Here is a 21,988-nt window from a genome sequence, read left to right as displayed (position 1 = left end):
TTTTTTCTCTTTTTTTTAAAGATTTATTTATTTGGGGGGGGCAGAGGGAGAGAAACTCAAGTGGACTCCCTGTTGAGCACAGAGCTGATGTAGGGCTGGATCTCAAGACCCTGAGATCATGACCTGAGCTGAAATCAAGAGTCAGATGCTCAACCGACTGAGCCACCCAGGCGCCCCATAGAGGGAATCTTGAATTTGTTTTGTATTTACTACATAGCACTGGGGATAATGCCATTTCCCATCATTTTTTCCTATTCAAATTCCTGGGCAATTTAATTTCAAATATGCTGTGAAGTCATATTTTCAATGACTTTCCAGGATTTTATCATTCTTATAATAAGCCTGTTCTTAAAATTATTTTATTATTATCATTTTTAGCCCTCTACAATTTGACAGAACTATTTGGCAACCAAGAAGACTTTAAATAATAAGAAGATTCAGTGTCTTAGTCGGGGCTTTTCCAAAGCCAACTCTGAGGCAAAGGTTAATCTATGAATGGTTTATTAGGAAATGTGATTTTAGGGAGCTGACAGAGTAAGAGTAAAAACTTATCCAAAAATACGTTATTGAATCGGCTACCTCAAGGGAATATTGTTTGCTTGATCCAAAGGAGTTCTAAGAAGCCTTCTAGTGTGTTTCAGACCATCCAGCACAGGAGTAAAAAGTGTAGTCATTCATCTGTTGGTTCAACTTCCAACACGTAAGCATTGTGCATATGTGATTGCCAAACCCTTCATGGGGCACACATACTTAGTGTCAGAGAATCTCTGGGCAGAAAGTCAGAGGACCCGCTGTGCATTGTGCCAAGCTGCTCAAAGCCTGTGTGAAACTGTCCACAGCAACAGTAGATGGAATAAGGTATGAGGCCAAGAAGTCTTGAAGCCATACACAAGAGGGTTTCCCATTCATTCACTAACATCTTAGCTAATTTATACATATTTATATAATTAAAATAATCAGGAGACATTTAAAAAATTGTCATTAGAAAACACACGGACACCCTGTTGAGAAACATTCTCAGTATATCTCATTCATGGATGTTTTAGACAATCATTCTAGGAGTTTAACAATAGTTCCAGAGATATCTATACACCGATTGCTTTACCGATGTTTTCTCAGTGTAGACTCTCAAAAAAGGGATAGAATTTTCCTTTCTAAGTAGCTGATTCTTTTAACTCAATTCAACATAAATTGCCAAATCCTGTTTTCTATATTCTGCTACACTCTGGAAATTCAAACATGATCAGGCCACAAACACTAGAGGGTCCCAGAGTCTTTTGGGAAGCCGGGAACCTAATTCCCAAATCTAATAGAGCTCTACAGTTGACACATGTTCACATGTTTTCTACATATAAAGAGCACATTTCAGATATACAACTGGCATTCAAAAACTGGATGGCTTAATTTCAAATGTGTGACAATAACAACCCAAGTGTGTTACTGGAGGGAAAAATAATAGGATTTTCCATGGCCAATCTATGTTAGAATTTCTATTTGTGGCCCTTGAAATAGTGACAGTGGAATTGTTCCCTCAATCTAATGGCATAGTTAGCCTGGGCATGTCACAGAAGGCTAGAGGTTGAAAACCGCTCCTCTGCGCAATTCAAGTTAATTTAGATTAAGAGAAATGACACTGGGAGCTTTTAATTCATTCTTAATCCATATTTTCCACATAAAATTAGCTGAACATGCAAATAAAAAAAAAAACTGGTTTAATTTTCGCCTTGAAAATGTTTTCTAATGTTTGTATTCAGACAAATGTCTGTCATTCTTTTTAATATTACAAATTCATTCAGTAAAAATGAGTCAATAATGTTGCTTCTTTACAAAAAAAGGAATATTTTCTATCATACTCATGTTGGTTTTGCCAAAATAGAAATATGCAGACACACACACATGCACACATGCATATATATGTGCATATACACATAGACACATGAATACATACGTGTCTAAGACCATATTTCCAAGCAGTAATAGATACGAAGGGCAAAAATGCTCTTTTAGGTAAAATGATTTTTATACATAATTAAAAAAAGAAAAACTCAACGGAACTATTCTGCCTTCTGGCAACATTAAAGCCTAAATCAAAGCCTAATGAAGCATAAGAATATTGAATAAATTAATTCTGTTTGTGTTTTCTTTAATACGGATTTGACAGCCAACTGCTTTCAAATACAGCCATTTGTTCTCACTATGTTACTTTGTACAAATAATATGGTGTTATTGCTATCACTCCATGCTTTTTTGATGGCATTTTTATGCATATAAAATAATCTTGATCAGAGCACGCTTCTATGACATTATGTCTTAATAATAGAAGTATGACACACATTAAAATTGAACAATTTCATGATTTCTGAGCTGGTAATGTTCGCCTGTTGAAATGCAGCTTCTATCACATATGAGAATTCTGGTCACCTCTGTTTCAAGAATCTAAAGGTATAATTATGTTTCTTACTATGTTGGGGTACTGTGATTTGTGTGTATATTTGTTTCTTTCTATATCTGCTTAAGCTAAAGCAAACAAACAAGCAATCAGCCCTTAATGCTTTCTGTCTTAGTCTGCTTGAGCTGTCACACAAAACACTATAGACTGGGTTATTTAAACAACAGAAATTTATTTTCTCAGAGTTCTAAGGGCTGAGAAGCCCAAGATTAAGATGTCAGCCAATTTGATCCCTAGTGAGGTCTCTCTTCCTGGCCACCTTCCCGCTGTGTCCTCCTATGGCAAAGAGGATGAGCTCTGACAGGCATCACCCCTATCTGGTTAGGCCCTCACCTGTATGATTTCATCTAATCTCTATCACCTGTTCATAGGCCCTGTCTGCCACGCCAGAGACCTTGGGGGTTAGTGCTTCAACGCATGAATTTGGCAGGGGCAGAGGCCCAGTTCAGTCCATAGCACTTTCTTTTTTTTTTTAGGACTGCGTGTGCGAGGGGTGAGGTGGGGGGAAGTGAGAGGGAGAGAGAATCTTAAGTAGGCTCCATGCCCAGCACAGAGCGTAACCCAGGGCTCGATCTCACAACCCTGAGATCATGACCTGAGCCAAAATCAAGAGTCCGATGCTTGACTGACAGCCACCCAAGTGCTCCATAGCCTTTTCTAAAATTTAAAATTATTTTCTAACAACTCTTTTTTTTTTTTTAAGATTTTATGTATTTATTTTACAGAGGGAGAGAGCACGAGCGGGGTTGGGAGCAGCAGGCAGAGGCAGAAGCAGGCTCCCTGCTGAGCAAGGAGCCCGATGTGGGACTCGATCCAAGGACCCTGGGATCATGACCTGAGCTGAAGGCAGACGCTTAACCGACTGAGCCACCCAGGCATCCCTATTTTCTAATAACTCTTAATACTTACCTCCTATGTTACTCAGTCCATAGTAACATAGTCTATTCTTGAGAGACCCTTATTTTAGTAACAATTCATAGTGGTGAGGATGAAGATTTTGGTAACTATTGGGAAGATGCCTTGAAATAACTACTATTTGTCACCTCTAGTCTGCCAGGTACTCTGTATCCAATGCCTCATTCAAGCCTCAGCACCTCCCCATGACGTTTATGTTATTCTGTACATTTTCCAAATGGAGAAGCTAAGGCTTAAAGAGGTTAATTGACTTTTGCATACTCTGAATCACTATATAATAAATAATTCCTCTCTTAGTGGTCTTTCTTTAACATTTCTGCCAATGCCAACATGTTTAAAACAAAAAAAGCTCTGGGAACAATGTTTAGAACTCTCTGGGGGGAGGTTGATCTGCTAAATTGTTACATATTTCACCTTCAGACTGATTTTACAAATCAGACCTTAGTCCATTTTAAAGATGTAGATTATAAAATATAATCAATATTTAATAAGAGATTTTTAGAAATCCCTGTTTTTTAGGGGCGCCTGGGTGGCTCAGATGGTTAAGCGTCTGCCTTCGGCTCAGGTCATGATCCCAGGGTCCTGGGATTGAGCCCTGCATCGAGTTCCCTGCTTGGAGGGGAGCCTGCTTCTCCCTCTCCCTCTACTGTTCCCCCTGCTTGTGCTCTCTTGTTCTCTCTATCAAATAAATAAATAAAATCTTAAAAAAAAAAGAAAAGAAATCCCTGTTTTGTATCCTTTTAATGATTAGTATGTGTAAATAATGGCTGTGTGTGGGGGGGGGCGGGATTAGATTTGGCTGAGTCTGCTATGTTTAATGTTTGAAAACTCTGACCTTGAACTTCTTCCAAGGCTTTGGTTTTCCCAGGTATATGCTTCAGATGGCTCTCTCTGTGATATGATAAAGTTAAATCATTTTCAACATCAATATGTGCCTTGAGATTAACTGCTTCCCTTTGTTTTAAGGCAGTAGAACATGGCTTGTGGATTATTATTTCCTGGTGAGATTTTTTTCTTTTCACTGGAATTTCTCCAATGCTTCATCCTTCGGGAAAAAGAAATTTGATGGCTCATTTTCCATCCCTATATTGCCTACTTCCACCCCCAAATAGAACAGTTGACAACTCACATTATACAGCAATAGGATACCCAAACATGGAACCCACCCCTCAGGAGGGAAATCAAGCAAAAACATTCCAGTGTAGGTGGGATTAATCACAAACGCCAATTTGAGGTTTGAAATGAATCATCAAGGTATTTAGACCCATTCTGGTATAAAATGAGACTGTAATCACTTTACTACCAAAAACAGAAAGTAGATGCTAAGTACTCATTTGTAAAAATTAACTATTTTTCTCATTTTCCAAAACTTAAGGGCTTCTGTGTCCTCCCAAATGTAATATTGTGATATGCTATGAAATTCCAGTATTGAATCAAAATAAGATTTTCTAAAAAGCTGGATGCATGAAATTCTGTACTTTCTGATGCAAGAGTTAGATTTGGTTCCTACTAACAAAGTGATCTTGCCTATTGGCTCTGGTCTACATACCCAGGACAAAAGAACAAACAAACAAACAAGCAAACAAAAACAAGAAACCTCTGTTTTTCAACAGCTGTATTAGTCTGCTTCAGCTGTCATAACAAAATATCATAGACTAGGTGGCTTACACAACAGAAATTTATTTTCTCACAGTTATGGAGACTGGAAATCCAAGATCAATGCCAGCACGGTTGGGGGCTGGTGAAGTTCCTCCCCTTGGTGTGTGGATGGCTGCCTTCTTGCTGTGTACGCACATGACCTCTTTGTGCATACTTGGAGAGAGCACTGACAAGCAAAATCTTCGGTGTGTATTCTTATAAGGACACTAATCCTCTTGGATTAGAGCCTCTCCACACACACACACACACACACACACACACACCGCTTATGATCTCACTGAACCTTAATTACTTCTTTAGAAGGCTTATCTCCAAATTAGCCACACTGGGTGTTAGGGCTTCGATATACAAATTTTGGGGTGGATACAAACATTCAGTCCAATACAACAACCAAGAATAGAATGCACGGCTAGTTAATTTAGGAACCATCAACTTCATCTATTCTATCCTGACTTAGAGTTCTGTACTGGATACGTGTACTCAAATACATACACGCCGTTAATTCATTTTCCCAAAGGTGGTGAGCACAGCTATAAATAATTTCATGACGTGTCTACAACCACGTGGTGATTTATAGACACAACTACCTCTGTAATCTTAGCCTCTGTGTGGACCCTTAGCAATCCTAAACAGCTGTCTCTGTTTCTGTAACCCTGTGGAGGTGTGGACAGCTACATTTGTCCTTTTAAGAAGGAAAGAAAATCATTTTTTTTTTTCAAAAGTGTTTACAGCACAGATGCTTCTAATGAAGGGGTTTGTGTTTACACTTGGTCTGACGGCAGGCAAATATTTGGTTTGTTCAGGAAACCAAAGAATGGCTCAAATCCCGTAGTATGGGAAGGTCTTTAGAATAATGATGGCAGGCATTTTCCTAAGTATAGTTGGATTCTAATCCTGGCTCTGATCTTAATTAATTGAGGAACATGGCTTTAGTTTTTCCTGATTCCTCTTTTGTCCCCTGCAGGAGATACACTCCACACAGCAGCTGGAGCGTTGCTTTAAAAATGTAACCCTGAGCACACCGCTTACAGGCTCAGAGGCCTCGAGTGTCTTCCCATCACACTATGACCAAAGTCCTTATCAGAGTCCTGGGATCCCAGCAGGATCTGGCTTTTGCCTGTCTCAACCACATCCCTAAGACTCTCATCCTGATTAACTGGGCCATGACCATGCTGGCTATCCTGCTCTCTTTCTTTCTTTTTTTTTTTTTTTTAAGATTTTACTTATTTGACAGAGAGAGAGACAGCGAGAGAGGGAACACAAGCAGGCGGAGTGGGAGAGGGAGGAGCAGGCTTCCCCCCGAGCAGGGAGCCCGACGCGGGGCTCGATCCCAGGACCCTGAGACCATGACCTGAGCTGAAGGCAGATGCTTAATGACTGAGCCACCCAGGCATCCCCTTGCTGTCTCTTAATGCATTTCTTCCCACCGCTGTCTACTCTCTCTCTCTCTCTGGGATGTAAACTGCTATTTTCCCAGTACAGACAATAGTGCTTAGTGCCTACAGATATTCAGCTGCCACTGGATAAATGCTGAAATAACATTGTTGCTAATGAAAAGTATCACAACTGAAGAGGCTAACCTAATGGGAGTTATCGTCATTATTAGTATCTTTTAATTTAAAAGCTTCCTAACTAGCATAAGCAGTTGCCTTGTAACCTCCAGCTGAAAAAAATATTTTTCTTTGTTTTTAAATTTGCCTATTATTATTAAAAGACTCTTTACGTAGAATATAAATGGGAAATATATAGGATGAATCTATACCTTTACATACTGTATTTTGTTTATATAAAATTAGATAATGTCTCAAGAAATTAGATTTTGTTTGAATGAGGTTCTATATATAGTCCAAAGAGTTCTGCTGAGAACTGGCAGCTGCCACGTAATAAAGGGAAGTCCAGGGAAGAAAGCATCATGTCCAGGGCCGCCTGGGGGGCTCAGTCGGTTAGGCATCTGCCTTCAGCTCAGGTCACGATCCCAGGGTCCTGGGATCGAGTCCTTCATTGGGCTGCTTGCTCTGCGGAGAACCTGCTTCTCGCTCTGCATGCTCCCCCCCCCCACTCGTGCTCTCTCTCTCTCACTCTGACAAATAAATAAATAAAACCTTAAAATCTTAAAAAAAAAAAAAAAAGAATGCATCATGGCCAAATCTTTCCATCCGTTGCTTCCAAGAGGAATGGATCAGGATTAGGGAGCAGGACATTTGCACCCCATCATATAGAAGCCATTCACAAAACACTTGGCATTGACACTCAGCTTGCCTGTGATGAGGATTCAGCTAACTGAACCTGTGTGCAGCCAAGCCTCCCTTTCCCTTGGTAAGGGTGCAGTTCCCTAAGCCCCTGGTGTTTTTATCATTATATTTCTAGGGCCTCTCTGATTCCATCTGATTTCTTCTCCATCTCACTGATACCAGGCTAGCTTTTGATAGAAGAGTTACCTTATTTTTCTGAGCATCCCCTGTGCCCCTTCTTGATTCTTTCTCTGCCCTTTTCCAACTTGCTCTGTGTCCCAGGAGGCTCGTCTGTGTGGACGTCACCAATGGGATACTCTGCCTTCTGCTTCCCTTTTGGGTTCAGATCATGCAGAGCGGCACCAATGGAAGATCAGAGGAAGAGAAGGAGCTAAGAGCTTGATATGTCCTTCCCTTGCCCCCTCCCTGCAAGTCACTATTCTTGGGGCTTTCCGCCACCAGAAGATAAAGTTATGGTCAGACCACCCCCTCCACACAGATTTCTTCATTTCCAATAACCCCTCAACTACTTAATCCCTTTGGCCCAGGGAATAGAAATAGTTCTGTCACTAGCTGTGGTATTACACTGTCCCTGGTTTTTTCCCATATAATAAACATTAAATTATGCTCTTACTCAATTTCAATGTACCAGTGTGTCGTACAAGAATTATGGTTATATATTTACTCATAACCCCCCCAAAAAAGATAATCTTTACATGTCTGCCCCAAAAGAGTGTATGAAATTTGGTAGCAGCTTGGTGGTATCATAAAGTAATATAGCATAAGGGTTAACAGTGTACCTTCAAATCTTTGTTGTGTCTTTCACTGGCCATTAAAATTAAGTATGCTGTTTTCTTGTCTGACTTCATTTTCCCACCTGTAAAATATGGATGGTAATAATATTTAGCTGGCAGAATTATTCTGAAAGATGATCTATATAAAATATTTATCAAAATGGCTGGCAAATACTAATTATATAATAATGGTAAAACATAGTTTTTATGTTTTCCTGACTGTGGTGGTTAATTTTATGTTGGGCCACAGAGTGCCCAGACAGTTGGCCAAACACTATTCTGGGTGTGTCTACAAGTGTGTTTCTGGATGAGATTAACATTTCAAAATCTCTTGAGTAAAGTAGATTGCCCTCCTTAATATGGGTGGGCCTCGCCCAATCAGTTGAAAACCTAAATAAAACAACAAGTCTGAGTAAGAAGGAACGCTTCCTGATTGACTGGTGAACCGGACTTTGGTCTTTTCCTGTCTTTTAAATTTAACTAAAAAGTCAGCTCTTTTTGGTCTCAAGCTTGCTGGCTTTCAGACTGGGATTTACACCTTTGGCTCTCTTGGATCTCAGGCCGTCAGACCTGGACTGGAACTATACCATTGGCTCAAGGGTCTTTGAACCACACACAGGTCTCCTAGTTCTCCAGCATGCCAGCTGCAAACCTTTGGACTTCTTAGCCTCTATAATCATGTGAGCCAACTCCTTATTATAAATCTCTTTACATACGCAGCTATGCAAATGTATATATAGACATCCTACTGGTTTTGTTTCTTTGCCAAACTCTAATAGAGTGACCTAACTTCACATCAGAATCACCCAAAAAACTAAACAATTGCCTCAAAATTTACCCCCAAATTTTAATTTGTGAGTGAAGGGTCCAGGGAGCTGCCTTATTAACAAGATCTTCATGTGATTTTATGCAGATGATCAGCACCAGTCTGTGAATTCCCATTTGGGAGATACTAAGTAAAAACCCAATTACAGCTCCCCAGTCACACAAGCTGAAGTTCTACTCAGCATTCTAGAGGTGTGATCTCGTGGCAGTTATTTAAGTTTTGCACATCAGCATCCTCATCTAGAAATGATATCAATTATGCTAAAAGCTTTTATATATTGTCTTAATTCATGAAATATGTACCATTCATCCTGGAGAAAAAAACATTTTTTGATTCATAGTAAAACATGTAATTTAACAAATCATTGTGGTGTTTTTTTTTTTGCTAGTAATTTTATTGTCACTTTTATTGAATAAAAGGTATTTCTTTTCCACATGTTAATTCATTTAATAGTTATCAAGTGCTCATTATATGCCCAGCACTATTTTTGTGCTGGGGGCACAATGATGAGCAAGACAGACACAATGCCCTGCCTTCAGGGTAGAAGGCTAAGCTCCCCGCTGGCTTTTGTTGATAAGGGCTGGGGTGGGGGCATGGGCTGCAGGGTTGTTTTGTTTTGTTTTGTTTTTTCCCCTGTGGTTTTTGGCTGGAGTAGAGAAGATTTTGTCTAAAATTGCCTGCCTTGCTAGGCTGCCCCTTTCCTAGCCTTTTGGCTAGAAAGAGTAGACATTGTCTCAAAAGAAGTATCATGATGGGCATTTCTTTGTTTGCACCTGCTGTGCTTTGGGATGTTGGTTCTTTCAGAACCAAGTCTGGGATATATGGAGGCCAAAAGAAAAACTTAACTCACAAAACTGTGAGTTACTCTGCATGCTGGCCAGTTATATTCCTAACTGAAAAGCATTTTTGTCTTTCTGAATGATATGAGTCTAGGTGGTGTTCAATAAGGTGTCTTAAGTTGGCCAAAGGACTGGGCTGATTGGAAGCTCTGTCTTCTAGAACTGACCTCAGAGGATCTTTCCCTGTCACCATCCGTGATGGGCCACCCTGTCATTTTTTTCTCATCCCACATTTCTTATAACCCACAACATTTTTGTCTGAAGCTAATTTGAAAATCACGATTCTAAATTACCAAGCCATTGTACAGTTGGAGAACATGATTAAGCTGTCTATGGCAGGAGTATCTCTTTGTTTCATTTCATGGTGTATGGGCCAAAAGTCAAGTGTTTCCAAATCCTCATGAAGTACGTAATTATGCATTTGCAAGTCATGGGCTGTGTGGTTTCTCCAATAAATTTTTTGGGGTCTGTATTAATGTTAGAATTTGAAGTTAGAGTGTGTCCCAGAGCCCATAGTTTACTGGGACACTGTCAAATCTGCATATTTGGAACTGAGATCATCTAGTGAGATGCTTCCCTATCACCATAATGGTAGAAACACACATCAATTAGAAAACTACAGGCTTTATCCATCTACATCTCTACATCTGCAATGTTACTTCCTATTTTCTGGAGTCTGTTAAATGCATTTTTTTTTTTTCACACTCACCACATTGGCGACTTTGGAGGGTGATTATGTCTAGCTGCTTTGTTTAACACTGTCAGCCAAATTCTTAATAAGAAAATCTGTCACGTCGTGATAAATCATCTTCTTCTACCACACTGAGTTTCGCAGATCAGCTGGACAACACTTTCACAGCTGCTGCTTCCCATTGCAGAATTCAGTGTTGAACAAAATGATTCCTATGGGTAGTATCCTTTGGGTATCTTTCGGGAGGAAAATACCTTCACTATCCTTGCCATTAAAGCGATTCCATGTGGAAACTGAGTGAAATTCACAGAAAACACAGCTGGCTTGAGAGCATCAGTAATACTAGTTTTATTAGGAGATTTTTTTTTCTGATTATGCACATATTGCAGTGAATTGTTTCCAAAATTGGCAAACCTCATAAAAATCTGTTTCTTCATAAACCTATCTCTTTTGAAGTAGATGAAAGATATTGTTGCCTTCAGTGTTAAACCCTATTTCTTTTTCTTTTTCTCTATCCAGATCCACTTGATCCAGACCGAGAAAGTGATTATGGTCAAGAGAAAGCACCGAGTAGGTCTTGGAAAAGCACTAAGTAGGTCCTGGAGCTGCTCATTTTCATCCCCATCGTCTCTCTGGGATCTACTTTTCTTTCTGAGTTGATTGATTATTGATGAAACCTTTTACACGTGCAAAGTTTCCCTTGAGTACTCACGCCATCCAATCTAAGCCAGTAATAGAATTTTTAAGTGTGGTTTTATATGACTTTCCACTTTCACTGATAACAGGAAAATAGGTGATTTTGAAAAATGAAAATCTCATACAATTTTAAAGTCATTGACTTTCTAAGGCCATGCCAATATGTTTCCACAGAATTGCTTACAGCGTGTCCATTTTGTCATGTGTTGGAGACCAATTACACTAACCAGCTACATCGCTACCCCATTCAGGTGTAAAATATTGAACTGTCTATGCTGAAAGAATATTTTTAGACAACTACTCATTTTCCTTTTTAATTGTCAGCACTTTGTTTGATAACATGACAATAAGATCATGTCACCATTATTCTACACAAACATATTAAATAACATACACAGAATTAAGATCAAGTGTACTGATGCATAGAGAAGGGTGTTGTAGAGATAGAATCAGGACTTAACCACTGATTCAAATAAAATACCAACATTCGGTTGCTCAAAGTCTTCACTTAACTTATTTGAAGAAAATAACCAATTATAAAAGTCCTGAAACCTTGTACATAATGTCACACACACACAAAAAATCTGTAACCCCCATACTTGTTCTAAGAAAGTAGAAAGTTCATATATAGATTTGGTAGGCTTATAGTTGAGGTTCTTTTTTTTTTTTTAAAGATTTTATTTATTTGAGAGAGAGAGAGAATGAGAGACAGAGAGCATGAGAGGGAGGAGGGTCAGAGGGAAAAGCAGACTCCCTGACAAGCAGGGAGCCCGATGCGGGACTCGATCCCGGGACTCCAGGATCATGACCTGAGCCGAAGGCAGTCGCTTAACCAACTGAGCCACCCAGGCGCCCTATAGTTGAGGTTCTAATCCAAACTGATATACCAGGTACTCTCTGGGTAGCTGTTGGCAAGTTACTTGACTTGGGGATATTCATGAGATTTCAGTAAGAAGTGTATCGATGCCTAGCACAGTTTCTAGCAAAAGCTATGTACTCAAAATGGTTATTTTTCCCTGTCTTCCTTTTAAGTTAGGACCAAAATAAGCAGAACTAACCCTAACAAATATTCCCAGAGAGCTGTCAAGTGTAACAGTTACTAGAGATATGAGAAACATTTGCAAGCACCATCATCCATGAAAAGCAGGCACCCTCTCTCTTCGCTCTGGGTCATTGTAATACAGGCAAAGCCTTTTCAATATTAATATGTGGGGCAGCAGGTCCTTTGGCATTTTGGGTAATATAGACATGCAGAAATCGTAATAGGAATTGTCAAAATGTGAACCTGTTCCAGCAATGCTGGATTAACTTTGTACCTCAGTGAAATTTCATTATTTTGACCCAAAGCTACTTAGAAAAGTTTTTTTTTGGAGGGGTGGGGGGCAGGGAAGGGAGATAAGTGTGTGTTTGTCTTTAGGTAGAAAGAACTGAGTTAAAGAATATTCTAAATTCAGGACCAAATGAATGATATTTTATATGTGTGCATATGCAGTTCCTTGGTGGTCCCCAATCTTGGAAAAAAAATATTTTTGTAAGCCAAGATAATCTGAAACAGATTATAGGGAAATCCATCAGAAAAATAAATACAGAATGTCTAGTATGATGTGAGGATGTCCATTAGTATAGCTGCACTGCAAATATGGTGAAAGAATTGTTTGTTTTTTTGTAATTTTGCACAGTTGTGTTTTTGTCTAGCTTGATCAATGCTACTCTTGTATCCCAAATCTCCCTTTCTTTGCCTTCCTTGTGAGTCACTGACCATATGGCTCCAGCTCCCAGTCTAGCTGCTGAGGAGGAAGAAAAAAAAATAGTCTTGATAAACATGCAGACCACTTTGAGTATGAGGTTGACATAGCTGATCCCTCCCGCACAGTCTCAAGAGAACTGGCACATTGAATCTCTTTCATTAAAGGCCAAGTGTACGCTGCCCTTATCTATGTACTGAGTTTATCTGCGGGGTCCTTCAAAACCAAATTCAATTTTTACTATTTTATTTACATTGCACGTATAAGAGCCGTTATGATCTTTTATGTTGGGAGAAGACATTTGTGTGTCTAGAGAATCTATGCCTCTATGCTTAACTCTATCCAATAACTTTTCTGGGCCTTAAACATTCCAGTAAATATTTGTATAACTCTTTTTCAGATGATTTTGCAAGGCAAATTGTATATTATTGCATTACTTATTCCCTCTACCAAGAATGTCAACTTGCTATAAAAGAATATCATCCTATCTCAGTGGTTATATTTTATATCTAAATGTTGGAAAGAACATTAAAAATTCAAAGGCCATTTTAAATAATGGGTAGAATATAACATTGGTACTATGTAAACTACTGTATTTCTACATGAGGTTTCTTCTCAAACCTTTTCTGTTTTTGGTAATTTAGTAAATTTAAGTAAGAATATTTATATTATAATTATTTTAAGATTACAATTATAAAATTTGGCCAAATGGAAGGGCAATCTTTGTTCCGGAAAACTAGTTTTTAAACTGTCTGATGAGAAAAATTAAAAATGGTGCTATTCAATCTTTTCCCCAACTTTCCTGAAAGAACTTTGAAACAACCAAGGAAGATGAGTCACACTTTAAAGACAAAGCAAACAATAGTTCTCTGAATTCAGATTTTCCTCTACATGTTTTTGCTATCAGATAATACCTTGTACAGTGATTTATTTTTTTCTTTTTGAGAGAGAGAGACTGGGAGCAAGTGTGAGGGGGTGGGGTAGGGCAGAACGCTCAGCATGGAGCCAGACATGGGGCTCAACCTCAGGACCCTGAGATCATGACCTGAGGTGAAATGGAGTCAGATGCTCAACGGACTGAGCCACCCAGAGCCTCTGTATAGTGAAATTTTCTTTTTTTTTTTTTTTTAAAGATTTTATTTATTTATTTATTAGAGAGCGAGCGAGAGAGAAACAGCATGAGAGAGGAGAGGGTCAAAGGGAGAAGCAGGCTCCCCGCTGAGCCGGGAGCCCGACGCGGGACTCGATCCCAGGACTCTGGGATCATGACCTGAGCCGAAGGCAGTCGCTCAACCAACTGAGCCACCCAGGCGCCCTGTATAGTGAAATTTTCTGAGTGTAGTTGATTTTTTCAGTTTGCTGATGGTAAATTTCCCCATGCAAAAGTAACATTTGATTCTCTTTGTATAGAAAAATGTATCAAGATTTCAGTTGCCTCTTTGAGTCACCATCAAGGAGTCCCACACTCCTAGGTTATAAAAGAACGCACTCATGTTTTCTACCAGCATTTGTTTTGTTTTATTTGTTTTGGTTTAACTTTATATATTTTTTTAAGATGTATTTATTTATTTGAGAGAGTGAGAGAAAGAGAGACGAGGGGGAGGTATGGGAGGGAGAGGGAAAAAGAGAATCTCAAGCAGACTCCCCATTAAGTATGGAACCCCCTGGGGCTGGATCTCAGGACCCTGAGATCATGACCTGAGCCAAAATCATGAGCCAGCCGCTTAACCAACTGAGCCACCCAGGCGACTCTAGTTTGGTTTAACTTTAGATATTCAATACAACTGGAATTTACTCTGATATATTATGTGATATTTAAAACCAGTTTTATTAACTTCCAATCCAATCACATTGTTACAATACCCTTTATTTTTTAAAAATCCCTCTACCCAGGAGCAGCTGGGTGGCTCAGTCCATTGGGCATCTGTCTTTGGCTCAGGTCATGATCTCGGGGTCCTGGGATTGGGCCCCATGTTGGGCTCCCTGCCCAGCGGGGAGTCTGTTTTTTCCTGTCCCCTGGCCCTCCTGCCCCACTTATGCTCTCTCTCTCTCTCTCAAATACATACATACATACATAAAATCTTTAAAATACAAAACCCCTGTACCCCAATAACTTGAGATTCTATCTTTGGTATATATTAAGTTGTCATATATCCTGGAATCTATTTCAGGACTTTCTGTTTTATATCGCACAGAAGATAAAATATTCCTTCACCCTCCTAATGTCTCTGGTTGGGACTGACAGGACAGATTAACAGAGGAGCATACAGATATTATGTTTACTAATACATGGGAGCCCTCACAAGAAAAAGGAAGATCCAAAGAAGTGACTAGGCCTAAGTGATTACATACTAGTTTGAACAAAGATGAGAAAAAATGGAAAAGTATCTAACACATAGGGGGACACTAAAGGAAGCTGAGAGTTATTTTAACAAGTTCTGTTTGAACAAATTTTCTTGGCCTCTACTAGCCATCTCTGGTGCTAAGAATGTTTCTTCCTCTGGATAAAAGAAAGACACTTTTCACCTGGGAATTTTATCTCCTTTGTAGTATCTGCAGTGATTCAAGTGCTTTTGACTCAAAATAATCAATATGACAAAGTGACATACTTTGGGATGCATATCCTGAATTCCCTTAGTATCATTCAGCTGTTCATGCCACAGGAAAACTCCTAGTGAGCCAAGAGGTTCTGCCAAGTCTCACTGCTACCCTCACGAAACTTGTAGTCAAGATAGGCACATAAATCATATATGAGTGCTTTTATGAATGCTAAAATTATATAAAGAGATAATCTGTGCAATATTTTATGTCCTTGGAATTACACAGATGACTATACAAGTCATAAAGCATAAATATAAATATTTATTGCCTCAAGAATATCCTATTTGATTCAAATTATAAAAAACAAAATACTCGATCTACAAGTTTTTTGGCTTTCATTGAATTGTCTTCCTAAATTTGGTAATTGGAGAAATACACATGATCTGTCTACATTCTATTGCATTCTTATGTACCCAATTAATAAATTTATCTTACAATGTATTTCTTTAAGGGATAATATAATAAATTTTTAAATTATTATTATTCATATATTTGAAGAACATTGCATAAATGCAATAAATTTTATGGAATAATTTCTAAAATGACAAGTCTAATTTTTTGCATGTATGGCTTCCAGAACCCGTTATTGCCTATTCCTTATCTGTTGACTCAATAGTACCATAATTCCTCATCAACATTCCCCCTCATTTCCATTTCATTTGGTAAAATGTGTATGTGCATGTGCATATACCTACATATATATACACATATATGTGCATTTGTATATAACATATATAATATATAAAATGTACATGTGCATGACATATTTTTTTTATTACAGTAATTCCATAATGACAATAGAGAGGATCCATAGGAGTCACCATTCCAGCTCTTATTTCTATGTTTGTCCTGACTTCTCTTGCTTGACTCAGTTGCAGGTGGTAGGAATCAGTGAATTTCAGGTTTACCTCCTTGGCCCTTCACAAATACACACACACACATTACCCTGTGCACATTAAAATAAAACCATTAAAAATAAAACCTACTTATACTTTGGAATTACCGCATGTACTGAAAGGAGCCTGCTGCCTCCAGTCTGTGTCCTCTGAGATCTAATGCTGTGTGTTTCTTTTTCTTTTTAAATATTTATTTATTTATTTTTAGAGAAAGAGAGCGAGTGAGCATGAGCGGGAGGGTCAGAGGAAGAGGAAGACTCAGGCCGACTCCACGCTGAGTGCAGAGCCCAACTCAGGGCTTGATCTTGTGACCCTGAGATCGGGATATGAGCCAAAACCAAGAGTCAATGCTTAACCAACTGAGTCACACAGGCGCCCCTGCTATGTGAGTTTCTTGTCATGCCTTTCTATCTAGAATTTTACCGTGACATCAGGGTTAATTCCCGGTGAGCCAGATGGCAGAAGTTGGCATGCTTCTATATTTAGTTTTTAATGTCTCTCTATTATTTTTAGGCTTTTAGCGCCTTAATTTTAAAATCTGAGTGAGTTTAGGTGGGGCATAATCTTTCCCCTCATCTTATGCCATGTTTCTTCACATATTTATTTAACTGCTCTGTTTTAAGTCATCTGCATATTTTTAAACTTCTGCTGAAGCTTCCTGTCCAAATTCCTGCTCTTCGCATATTTCCTTTCAAGACTGTGGCCAACCAGGACATCTATCTTCATGCCAAACATACATGCACTGCACTTTAATTTCAAGCTAGATTCTGTTCCAGCATTTCTTGCATTAACTCAGAACTGTGATTCCAGGCACAACTGTACCAAGATCTTCAAAAGCCTTTCTGCCATGGCACATCCATCCTACGAACCAAGCCCTTCAGCAGCTCCCCAAGTCTTGTTGCTTTAAACACCAGTCTGTACACCCTTGGTCATTGGTACTGTTTTGATGAGGGCCATGGTCCTCTCTGCTGTACTTGCTAAGCCTCAACAATCTTGGATTGACTGAATTACCCAGGCAAGCAACTTCTGGCACTCATTACTTTCATGCCAGCATGTTGTAACAGACACAATTGGGTTTAAGTGAGAATGATGTAAATTGAGAACCAGTTTCTCCTTATTATGTTGATAAATTAGACAGATTATTTAAATTAATTCTGCCTTAGTTTCCTTGTCTGTTAATAAGGGTAATACCCATATTTTAGGATTTTTTCTTTTCAATGAGAATTAAATGATACCAGCATATGTATAATGATATGAAAATAGCAACCATTTATATTATATATTATACTCCAGTTGCTTTACATATATTATCTCTAGTCCTTAGAACAATGAAAGCCATTTTTCACCACTACAGTTTGTGGGTTTTTTTGTTTTTATTTGTTTTTTTGTTTTGCAAATGAAGCTTCAGAAGGCTGATTTATTCTAAACCACCATGGTACTGAATGCCAGAATTAGTATTTAAAGTAAAATACTTGGTCCCATCACCCATGTACAGTATCATACCATTCTGTCTTCAGAAGTCAGTACTTGGCACATATAAAATGCTCGATAAATGTGATTTTATCACTTCCTTTAAGATAATATAGATAGTATAGTCACAGAAGAAATTAAGTAAAATCACCACAACACTATCCAGAGTATAGATTTTTTGAGGCCAGGATTCTTAACTTATTCACAATTACTTCTCTTGAATATTCAATATAATGTTTCCATGTAGTGGGTGTTCAGCAAATATTTGTTGTCTTGCTGACAGATTATTAAATTCAATTTTGATTGGAAAATTACAGCTATAATGTTACTGTGTGAATTTTTATGTGCATAAATCTGGGAAATGTTTGAGTGAAATAAAAATCTTAAATAGTATAAAGTCATGATAACTTGGATACATTTAATCTGTGGACTTCTGTGAAATTATTTATAAGAGATCATTAGCAATATAACTGAAATGTAATTGAATTCAGGATCAACAACATCAGTAAGTTAAACTCCAAAATAAATATTAAATTCATATAAAATTCATATCAGTCATGGTTAGAGTAATTGCTTTTTATTAACTTTTACTTTTCTTCAAAACAATTTAGTTCTCTTGATTGGATGTTAGGGATGTTGAGGGTGCAGAGAATGAGCAGGAGCTAATGTTCAAGGTGATTTTAATAACATCCCCATCCATTTGGGAAGAAGATAACCTCACACATGGTTTTGCTTCTATGATAAATGGCTATCACAATAATGGCAGTCAATTAGCCAGAATTCCAACCACAGCCAAAGTCTGTGTATACGTTGGGTTGCAGAGCCAAATATATTTGCGTGTTGGGAGCAGTCAGAAAATGACTTCAGGGACATACCAGTCTTATTGCAGAAGTTATTTCTTTACCAAATGCTCTTCATTCACAGTGGGCTGAAGATGATGACTATCAATCACCTCAATGAGCTGCTATCATAGAGAGGAATTTGCATCCAAACAATGACACATAAATACTTTCCCTCAGATTAATGCAATTGTGACCCTTTGCTCAATTACTATAGAGGTAAAATTTCTTGGTGATATGAGACATATTTAAATACAGACCTTTTGAGGGGCACCTGGGTGGCTCAGTGGGTTAAGCGTCTATCTTTAGCTCAGGTCATGATCTCGGGGTCCTGGGATCGAGTCCTGTGTCGGGCTCCCTGTTGAGTGGAGTCTGCTTTTCCTCTCCCTCTATCCCTCCCACTGCTCATTCTCTCTCTCTCAAGTAAATAAACAAAATCTTAAAAAAAATACATATCTTTTGAAAATGATACCAATTCTCAAAGTAATAATCTCCTAGGTATGATTTTGTACAATTTTGACAGGCAGTAATAGGATGGTGGCTTTACTTAAAGCCAACACATCTACCTGTTTCTATTTCTTTAAGAAATGCATACGGTATCATTTATGTGCATGCTTTGTAAAGATATTTGCATTGAATAAAACAGCAACATCAACTGTGTCCTTGTTGATTAGCCTGATTAAAGAGAAGAATCTACCAGCTAGTCAGTTAAATAGAATATGTTGATTAATAGAATTTTATTTACTATAAGTTTTGAGAAAAAATAAAACACTCAGAAAAGGAAAAAGGAAAATAAAATATTTTTCATTTATATAGCCTTCTTTGTGACCATAAATGGAATCTTGTGGTCAGTAAATCCATCCACAAATGTTTAGACAGTACCTATGATGCTCAAAGCAGTGTTCTAGATGCTGCAAGTAATACAAATAATTGTGCTCTGTGATATGATATGGCCACTGAACTTAGGAGACTATAAGATAGTTTGTACATAGGCAGCAGGTGATATTGGGAAAGGGGCAACTGACATTTTGAACACTTTCTGCATGCCCACCACTTTAGGATCCTTCCTCAATCTTGCCCAATATACATCATCTATGGATTTTAAGATGCAGAAATTCAGACATAACAAATGTAAATTATTTGTCTAAGTCTGCATAACTATTCATTGATGGAACTAATACTTCAACTCAGACCTTTGTTAACTTAAACCCCATACTCTTTTCAGCGGTATACAATTGTACACCATTGTATTGTATATCATTGGGTGGTTGGAAAACACAAAGGATGGGAGTGATAGAATATGAAAAAGTAAATTACCATGATATTTTATGTTAAGGAGGAGGAAAAATAAGGACATGTATTTTTCATGGCTAAAATGGAGTCCTGGTGAATCATAATATTCACCAAAGTATTCACTGCTCTCAATTCTTCACCTCTTTGCTTAGAGGAAATTTTAACTACAATCTCAGACATAGATCTGCTTAATATGTCACATCTACCTGGAAACATCAGCTTCTGCTTTGTAAAATCTTAGAGTTAATAGGGTTCCCCAGTTAAGCGTATATATTGAAGGTATAGTGATTATACCAAGATCACACAGCTATTGTGGTAAGGTTAACACACACACACACACACACACACAACTATTTTTCTTATTTCCAGAGAATAATAATACTGTCCTGAATAAAATTTCCTACCAACTAAAGATTTAACTAAATTTTTAATGTCTATGTAATAATTTTCTTAATGAACCTAATGAGTTAAACCGTTAACTCTTAGATTCTACAAACTGCAAAAACATAATACTTGCAAAGACTCTAAAAAGCAGCCAATATTTTATTATAAATATAGATTTCAAATTAGAATAGTATTCACCAAATTAAATGAATTAGAATATAATTACCCATAATCCTTTCATCCTTCTTCATACAATTGCTTTTATCTTTATGCTATAAAATTTAATAATGTGTTTTAATTTTTATAGAACTAGAACAGACCAATATTCTGTCATATTTATGAACCATAAGGTGCTTAGCCTGCACTATAATTTTTCTATTTTTCTCTGTTATCAATAATGCTATTAGAAATATATCCATGCATAAACCTCTCACTCCAACATAGCCCTCATATATTTGATCATTTTTTAAGGAAGTTCCAGAAAAATGTTTACTTAAGTAATGTTTCTGTGAATTCATAAAGAGCTGGAAAATTATTAGCTGCATGCTCATTCAAAAGAATTATACAATTCTATCAACAACTTAGGAAGGGATTGGCTTTATCATACAATCACTAGGAAATAATAAACCCTTTGTGTTAAAAGCACTGTGGTTCTAATGAAGAACATCTGGATAATTAGAAGTGATATTAAGAGGCCTTTGGTTTGTTTTAATTCTTTCACTTTAAAATTTTACGAGTAGAGCAAGTCCATTTTCTAATTTCATGCTTTTCATTCCTTATTAAATAAATTTTGACTTCCATAATTTGTGACTTCCATCTAAGGAACTAACAGTGTCTCGTTTCTATACTTGTATTGGTATGTATTGATATAAAGCTGAGTGCATAATTCACATAAGCGCAGGACCAAATATGGCCTAAGTATTCACTAAGAGAGGTGCCTATTTGAACTAAGTACAAGGTACTCCTGGCTGATATAAGCAATTCTCAGTAGTAAACCAGCAGGTAGGTCTGAGCTCTACCACCCCTAAACCCCCACACACATTCATTCTACATTCACTGGGGAAAAAAAAAATGTTTATTAAATGCCTACTGTATCCCAGGCATTATTCTAAGCAATGAAGGTATAAGAGTCAGGATCATTTCTGAAAGGATCTGACATTCCAGCTGAGGATGTGTCCTGTGTGGGTGAGACAAAAAACAAACATGAAAACAGTAAGAACAACTAAAATGTTAATTTAAGAGTGGAGAAATACTGGAAGAAAACAAATCATGCAGTGAGACAGAGAAAGAGGGAGGGGCATTGTTTGAGCTTGTGTGGTTAAGAAATCCCTTACAAAGCTGAGAACATTTGAGATATGGTCCCGGTGACAGAAATAAGCCAGCCATCTGAAGAGTCTTTCATATAGCATGAACAGCAGGCTCACTGTCCCAAAGTTGGAAATACCTTGGGACATTTGAAGAACAGAGAAAGCCAGTGAGACTGATAGGACATGGGGTAGAAGATGCTCCCAGAGAGGTAAGCTGGTACCAGTTCAATCTGAAAACGTTCAAGGTATTTACGTTTGATTCTAAATGAGGGGACATTGAGTGATAGTAAACAGGGGAGTTGCATGTTCTGATAGATGCTTTAACAATATCGTTGGCTATTGTTTGGAAAATT

The sequence above is a fragment of the Leptonychotes weddellii genome, chromosome 9 (assembly GCF_054177405.1).
Source record: "Leptonychotes weddellii isolate Sample4059 chromosome 9, ASM5417740v2, whole genome shotgun sequence".
NCBI classification, from domain to species: domain Eukaryota; kingdom Metazoa; phylum Chordata; class Mammalia; order Carnivora; family Phocidae; genus Leptonychotes; species Leptonychotes weddellii.
Note: the sequence above shows the minus strand (reverse complement) of the source record.